Raw genomic sequence first — 8627 nt, 5'->3', positions numbered from 1 at the left:
AGAGAAAGCAGAAATGATGAGCGGTGGTCAGATCATGATGAGCCTCAAACACTTTGTTTAGGAGTTCTGACTTTATAATAAAGCAATGAGATGCTTGTGTTTTAGGCAAAAAAGGGACATAAGTTTATATTTTAGAAAGATCACTGTGGCTGAAAGAGATGAATGCACGTGAAGGAGACAAAGCTAAGGGCCATTTTGTTCCCTGTGACTCAGGGATTAGCCACCATCTTGACTTTTTCATTCAGCATGCTTTCAATGTTGAAGAGATGGATCCAGAAGGGAGGCAAAAGGATGAAGAAATAAGAGAAAATGACTGATGGCAGCCCACATCCTTCAGAGGTGGGGAGGAAAGGTGAGGGGCCAGAGAAGAGAGCACACCCTCCTTCATTCTGAAAGAAGGGGAGAGGAGGCGATGGGGGAGATGCAGCTAAGCTGACAACCTTGATGGGCTCCTCACTTTTTTTTTTTTTTTAAGTGAAGAAGGCAAAATCATAGCCATGTGCTCAGGAAAAGTTAAGTGGCCAAGGAGGAGTATGGCGGACACTGTTTCAACACAATTGGTTCCCAATCCCCAGCTACCATGCTATCTTCCCGCTTGTCCGACTCTGCTACCCATGGACTGCAGCAACTGCCAGGCCTCCCTGTCCATCATCAACTCCCAGAGCTTGCTCAAACTCATGTCCACTGAGTTGGTGATGCCATCCATCTCATCCTCTATAGTCCCCTTCTCCTCCTGCCTTTTATCTTTTCCCAGCATCAGGGTCTTTTCCAATGAGTTGCCTCTTTGCATCAGTTGGCCAAAGTATTGGAGCTTCAACCCTAGGGGTTGAAAATACTTGCTTTACCAGACATACTTGCAACAGGGGAACATAGGTGGAATTTTGTTGGGGCTTCTTAGAAAGCTAATTTTTTTCTAGTAATGGAGATGGCAATGGGTGGAGCACCCTTTCCTCTTTCTCCCTGACTTGACTCCAGATGCCACTCCAGACCTGGGACAGCACTCCCTCTTATCTGAGAAAGTAAACATGAAGGAAAGGCCAAAGTGCAGAGACAGCAGCCAGAGAAGTCATTGTTCAGTGGCTGACTGACAGCCAGCAGCAGCTTGCCTCCAGATTTCTGGTTGCGGACTCTAATTTGTTTAAGCCACCAAAAGATTTGCTGGATTTTGTATCCAACATTCCTGGTACAGAAGGTTTCAAGGTTAGTGGCAAACATCTGAGCTGGTCACTGAAGAGAATTGGAGAGGAGAAGGAGGAACATAGGATTATAGATAATAATGAAGGCTCAGATGAAGTGAAATTATTCTAAAAACATCCAATTTCATTTTGGAGTGCTTACTATCTGTGGGAATTAATCAGTTTGATGGGGATGCTAGTAATTTTTTTAATCAAATTTAGCTCAAGTCATATTAATTCTCTGGTTAGATAAACTAGCACCTCCTACTTATTAGGAGACCTAAATAGGAGCAAGATAACTCAAAGAACCCAGTGACACCCTTTAAAGATTCATTATTCTAAGAGGATATGATTCACTTTACTTTTCTGGTGGAAAAGTTCATATTATTCACAATGAAAAGAAGGTAATCTTGCAAAGCTTATGGCATAACTAAGTGAAGAAGGACACTTCCCTCAGAATACTTGGTTTAGATTCTGTCCTTTTATTCACATAGTACTCTATGAGTACTATGAGTACTTCCTATGAGTACTATTCACAAAAAACTTTTTATGATTAAGCAGTAACTGACAATATATATATCTTTTGCTGCTTTAATAGATGGCTTGTTCCTCTCTTTAATTACAAAAAGCATGAGACCCAAATAAAAAGATTCCTATGTTTTTAATTAATGAAAATATACAAACTCAGTATTTATGTATATTTACTAGAGCTACAAAGTATGACCCTAACAGAAAATTCTAAAATTAAAATTTATATTCACCTCTCCCTTAGAATCTTATTTATCAATGTTCTAACTAAGCAGAGCAGGTACTCCCACATTTGTTTCCAGAGTTACTCCAAGCACTAAACATGGCTGGATTTTCTGATAATGAAACGTTTATACTTCATGAGGAACAAAGAAGTTCCCCATGAGCACTCTCTTCCCTTCTCCTTCCAAAGACTCATTTTTCATGGTTGTCTCCATAGTTGGTAACTGTGGCACCATGGGAGACACAATAATCCACATATTTTTAAAAAATCTATTTATTTATATTTGGCTGTGTCGGGTCATAGCTGTGGCACATGGGCTTAGTTGGCCTGGCAGCGTGTGGCATGTGGGATACTGGTAGCTCCCCAACCAGGGATTAAACCCACATCCTCTGCATTGGAAGGTGGATTCTTAACCACTGGACCATCAGGGAAGTCCCAGTCCATGTATTCTTGTAATATATATAGAATTCTATCAAGAATCCCTGGAAAGGGGGACATTATCTTATATATTGTCAGAATAATAATATAAAACCATATCTGTCATTTAAACAAGAGACTCTGATTGAATTAAATGTGGTATATCTCAATGGCCTCTTTAAATTGAACTTTAGTGATTTCCTCATTTGTATAAGAATATCAAAATCCAAGGTCTTACAACATGATAAATTGTCTAGAAACTCATCTTACTAAGAATGATGAGAAAGGCCCAGAAAAGGTTGTCCTGTGATGCCTGAAACACATTCACAGCTGATTCAGGCAAGAACAGAGGTCATGAAGAACTCTGCAGGAGAGCCATCAGCTGTTAACAGTTCCCATTTCCAGGTGTGCACGTCAGCCTTGTTGGGACCGTCTTTTCTTCATCTTTCTTTTTTATGTTAAGGTGATCATCAACTTTATATAAGCACACACAGAAAACTGTTCATTATTAGAACACTCCGTCTATGGGGTCGCGCAGAGTCGGAAACGACTGATACGACTTAGCAGCAGCAGCAGCATTATGGTTATGTCACTCCCTGAAGACATGTAGCGCTATCTTAATACTTTCACTGAGATATTTCCAATATAAATTGTAAAGGAGATAATTATTTTTTTCTACACAAGAAAAATATTTAATTCTACACTATTATTTTTTTCTAATCATGTATTCTGAGGGAAGTGTCCTTCTTCATTTGGTTGTGCCATAGACTTTGCAAGATTACATTCTCTCCATTGTAAATAATTGGAACTTCTCTACCCAACAGTGATGTGAATTATCTTAGAATAACAAATCCTTGAAGGGTGTCACTGGATACTGAGTTGCTGCTGCTGCTGCTGCTGCTAAGTCGCTTCAGTCCTGTCCAACTCTGTGCGACCCCATAGATGGCAGCCCACCAGGCTCCACCGTCCCTGGGATTCTCCAGGCAAAAACACTGGAGTGGGTTGCCATTTCCTTCTCCAATGCATGAAAGTGAAAAGTGAAAGTGAATTTGCTCAGTCGTGTCCAACTCTTAGTGAACCCATGGACTGCAGCCTACCAGGCTCCTCCATCCATGGGATTTTCCAGGCAAGAGTACTGGAGTGGGGTGCCACTGCCTTCTCCAGGATACTGAGTTATCTTGTACTTAATTAGGTCTCCTAATAAGTAGGAGGTGCTAGTTTATCTAACCAGAGAATTAATATGACTTGGGCTAAACTTGATTAAAAATTAGCATATTAGCACCCCTTAGTATCATAAACAGTATGTAGGCTCTTTATACATCAACTATACCTCAATTTGGCCACCTCATGCGAAGAGTTGACTCATTGGAAAAGACTGATGCTGGGAGGGATTGGGGGCAGGAGGAGAAGAGGACGACAGAGGATGAGATGGCTGGATGGCATCACTGACTCGATGGACGTGAGTCTGAGTGAACTCCTGGAGTTGGCAATGGACAGGGAGGCCTGGTGTGCTGTGATTCATGGGGTCGCTAAGAGTCAGACACGACTGAGTGATTGAACTGAACTGAACTGATACCTCAATTTAAAAAATGCAAACAAAACAGTTTGTAGGTTCTTGTGAATTTTCTTAAGAGATGATTAAAGTCCCTTTACTCACCCGCTTCCTAACAATGACCCTGGACATTTCAGCGTAGGTCTTGAGGTACATATTCTTTTTGGTCTCCTCGAGCCTGGCAGGCTATAGTCCATGGGGTCGCAGAGAGTCAGACATGACTGTCTAAGTAACTCAAAAACAGAAAATAAAATAGGACATTTATTTTATATTTTGGCTGCACAGTGTGGCTTGTGGGATTTTAATTCCCTGATCAGGATTGAAGCCAGGCCCATGACACTGAAAACGTGAATCCTAAACACTGACGGCCAGGAAATTCCCAGGAAATTTTTTTTAATCTTTGGTCTAACAACTCCAGTGTTCAAGTAATGAAATGGAGAATATCCACTTATATGCAAACTCACACATTCCTTCTCAGCAGGGAAAATGTACTTGTCTAAAAAGGAACATACTATTTTATTATTTGGGTTAATAATATAAACAGTCAAATGTGACTGAGAGTATCTTTTCAAAAGCTGCACTAGAGATGGAAGAGAAAGGGAGAACAGAGGATGAGATGGTTGGATGCATCACCTGCTTGATGGACATGAATCTGAGCAAACTCCAGGAGTTGGTGATGGACAGGGAAGCCTGGCATGCTGTAGTCCATGGGGCCAAAAAGAGTTGGACACGACTGAGCAAATGAACTGAACTGAACTGAGGGATGGAACTCTATAGCTTTAGAATCTCAAACATCTGAATTGACCCTGTACTGAAAAGCAGAGAAGTAAACATTGCTGGCAGAAAATATTCCACATTCTCTCCTGTGGCTTTAATAACCTTGGAACGGAAACCAGTGCCCACCGAAACTACCGATTTATACTAAAGGAGTATAGGTGCCTTGCGCCTTCTCCCTCAGAGAAAAATTTCTCAATAAATGCTTCGATTCCCTCACAACTCGTATGGGACTTTTTCTCCAGCAAGTTTCTTCCTATGTCTGAAAAGATTCGAGCTCTGACTAAAGGATTTCCACATTCATGACATTTGAAGCGTTTCTTCCCAGTATGGATTCTTCGATGCTGAATTAGGACTGTACTTTGGCTGAAAGACTCTGCACACATGTCACATGTATAATGTTAAGGACTGAGCTCTGACTAAAGGCTTTCCCACATTCATGACATTTGAAGGGTTTTTCCCCAGTATGGATTCTTCGATGCTGAATCAGGACTGTACTTCAGCTGAAAGACGTTGCACACACTTCACATGTATAAGGTTTCTCTCCACTGTAGATTCTCTGATGTAGATTAAGGGCTGAGCTCTGACTGAAGACTTTGCCACATTCCTCACACTTGTGTTGTTTTTTTCAAGGACAGTTTCCCTGTCTTCTTTCAAACTTTCTGTCTTGTTCACATGTTCTTCTAAACCTGAAATTCTGGGGAGCATTCACTTGAAGAGTGTTAGAAACTTTGTAATGCAGTTCTTTGCCTGAAGTCTTTTGTCTTAAAGCAGATTTCACATTTTTAGTTCTGGCGTCTCTATCTGAAATAGTACACATAAAAGAAAATGTAATCATTTCTTTGTTCAGAGGGAAAGAAAAGGAAATAGAATGATCTGAATGGAGCATAGATTATTTTTGAGAGAGCATGTTTGCAATATAACATCAATGTAGAGCATGGCACCGTGCATGCGTGCTCAGTCATATCTGACTCTTTGTGACCCCCAAGGACTGCAGCCCACCAGGCTCCTCTCTCCATGGGATTTCCCAGGCAAGGCTACTGGAGTGGGTAGCCATTTCCTTCTCCAGGGGATCTTCCCGGACCAGGGATGGAACCCCTGTCTCTTAGATCTCCTGCATTGGGAGGCAGATTCTTTACTACGGAGTCACCTGAGATTTTAGAGGATGGAGAAGGTAAGGCAGAAAACACTGAGAAGATCAAAGGCAAAAGAGATTTACATACTGATGAGGCAGTCAGTGATAAAGATGAAAAGCTCTGTGCAAAAGGTAGAATGGTGAGTAGGGGTAAAAAGATACTTTAGAGACCAAGGAAAGTCTGGAAGAAAATTCTGAGAGGCCTAAAAGACAAGAAATTATTGGAGAACAGAGGAGCAACTGAAGGAGAGGAATTCAATATGGCAGTGGGTAGCAACAAGCAAGATTTAGTACAAGTATCAATAAACAGAAGTTAGAATGATAAATTAATCACATGATGGGGCCACAACCCCCCTCCCCATTTCATCTGAAGGAGCACAGGCTCTTCAACGCCCACCGCAGCTGCTTTTCTGCGGGCTTGGGTTGGTGACATGGTATCTCCTGAGGGATTTCACAAGTTGGTAGTTTCTTTGCGAGCATGTCCTCATTTTGTCCAAAAAAGACCTAGAAACAGTTTGGTATTACTGAGGCTGAAGAAGGGAATCGGGGTGGGACTTGAGGGTAAAATAACAGAAGAAACTATCTTGGGACACCGGAAAGGGGAAGGAAAAAAGTAGAGGCACATCCTGATTTCGGGCACAGCCGGGTGTCCGTTCGCCACACTATACCCCGACTTGTGCCGAGTGGAGTACGTACGGTCTGGGAGCTCGCCCTCAGTGACGCGCCGGGCTTCTGACTGCGCCTCGCTCCGCCCTCCCACCGCCGCCTTCTCACGTGTTCAGCCTCCCCATCGAGATCCTTCTCCAGCTCCTCCAGCATTTCCACAGCATCCTCTCTGCTCTCTGGACGTTACTCACGGCCTGCAGCTCCTCGGGCAGGATGGCCAGGAACTGCTCCAGCACCAGCAGCTCCAGGATCTGCTCCTTGCTGCGCACCTCGGGCCTCTGCCACTGACAGCAAAGCTCACGGAGCCGGCTCAGGGCCCAGAGAAGCTGCTCCAGTGGCGGCCGGAGGCCATATTACAGGCCTGCCTTCATTAACACAAGGCAGTCAGGGTCCCCTGGAGTTTTGACGACTCTCAATTTTGCAGACATCTGGATTGGGAATAGCGCGGGACCGCTAGGCTTCAATCTTCAAGGAGGTGAAACTCTCCTACGGACACTCCGTCAATATGATTCAAGAGACAAGTGGAAACAAGACAAAAGCTTTTCAGAACATCACAGCTAAAGATTAGAAACGTTAAGATTGTACCAAAAGTATCCTTAATCTTAACAGAAGCCACGCTTTCAAAGAATACTTCCTTCTTTAAGAGAATCAAAGGACTCATAGGCATTCACTTTCATGAATACTTTGCAATTTATTCTGAAAATCATACCCAGGAGGCTGACTGCATATTACAATAAAAGATCAGTCAGGGTTGCAAAGGAACTCCTGGAGAAGAGAAATAAGGGAAGCCTGAGGAAATTTATGACTCTGGGACAGGCTCAAAGGGCCAAATAATTATTTTTAGCCTGCTAAAGGAATAGACTCATGAGATTACTTTGCACGGATTTTTTTTTTCGATCTTACTAGCTTTTAAAACAATGTTACTTTGGCATTAAAGGAATCATTCAGAGGAAAAAAGCATATTCCTCCATCTTAATGTATTTCCATATTTTCACGTTCATATCTACTGCTCATCTGTAATATGTCTTATTTACTTAATCTCTTTATTGTAGATTATTTCTAATTTTTACTATTATAAACAATGCTGGGAAGCATATTTTCAGAAAAATAGCCTATTTTCCAAAAAACATGCTAATTTTCCAATTATTTCCTTCAAAGATGTCCCAAGGACTTGACTCTTCAAAGGAAGAGTGGCAAAATATCTCACAATTTATTATCAAATAAATTACAGAAAACAATGCATCAAATCACAAGGTTGCCGGCAACATGGTGATGTATGCGGAGCAACAATTACTCCAAGTATCACTAGCTTGTTAGCAGAAGAGGGTGGGGAGACACTTTCCTTAGTAGTATTCTAGTATATGTATCACTAGTAACTGATGACTAATTAGAAATGTTATATGTGCCCCTATTTTTCTTTACCATTTTTTCCCCACTTCACCGAAAACTCTTCTAAGCACTCAAGATATGGCAGTCACCTGAACAAAGCCTGTTGTATGGCTACATAAAGCTTATACTCTAGCAGGAGAGAGACAAGGAGGTTACCAAATAAATGATACAACCTTACACAGTGAGATGCCCCACCACAAAGGGTAACAATGACATTCAGAGAATTTACTAGATGCCAAGCACTCATCTAATAAATCTTAACAAATACCAATTCATTAAAATTCCCAGTGACTCGGTGGTAAAGAATCCCCTACCAATGCAGGAGACCTGGGTTCCATCCCTCCATTAGGAAGATCCCCTGGAGAATGAAATGGCAACCCATTCCAGTATTCTGGCCGGGAAAATCCCCTGGACAGAGGAGCCTGGCGGGCTACAATTCTTGGGATTGCAAAAGAGTCCGAAACCACTTAGCAACTAAACATTAACTACAGTATTTAAATCCCCACAAAAGACCCGTAAGGTTCTTTTCATTTCCGTGCGGTAGGTGAGGAACCTGCCAGGGCAAGTTCAAGTAGATAACAGAGACCAAAGCAAAGGAGCAGGGGTGGGGTCTGAGTTCAGGCCATCCACACTTTGTGCGGTGCTGCAGGGTCCAGAGCCGGTGGCCGGGGTCCTGGCGAAGAGAAGGAGCAGCAGACTCAGATGATACTAGGCCGGAACAGAATCGGGTCAAGACCTGAGCGACAGGAGGCATTACAGGCCACGTGT

The 8627-nt window shown here is 42.4% G+C and overlaps 1 long non-coding RNA gene across 1 annotated transcript; it reads right to left on the bottom strand.

Annotated features, from left to right (window-relative positions):
• Positions 1-340: 340 nt before the first annotated feature.
• Positions 341-5468, bottom strand: LOC133237512 (uncharacterized). Its single transcript, XR_009733228.1, has 3 exons — positions 4529-5468; positions 4001-4120; positions 341-819 (listed from the first exon to the last, which is right to left on the bottom strand). It is a non-coding gene; the product is annotated as an uncharacterized LOC133237512 (long non-coding RNA).
• Between the last annotated feature and the right edge of the window lie 3159 nt (positions 5469-8627).

Source organism: Bos javanicus, chromosome 24 (assembly GCF_032452875.1).
Source record: "Bos javanicus breed banteng chromosome 24, ARS-OSU_banteng_1.0, whole genome shotgun sequence".
Classification (NCBI taxonomy): domain Eukaryota; kingdom Metazoa; phylum Chordata; class Mammalia; order Artiodactyla; family Bovidae; genus Bos; species Bos javanicus.
This window is presented reverse-complemented; position numbering and strand designations above follow the sequence as displayed.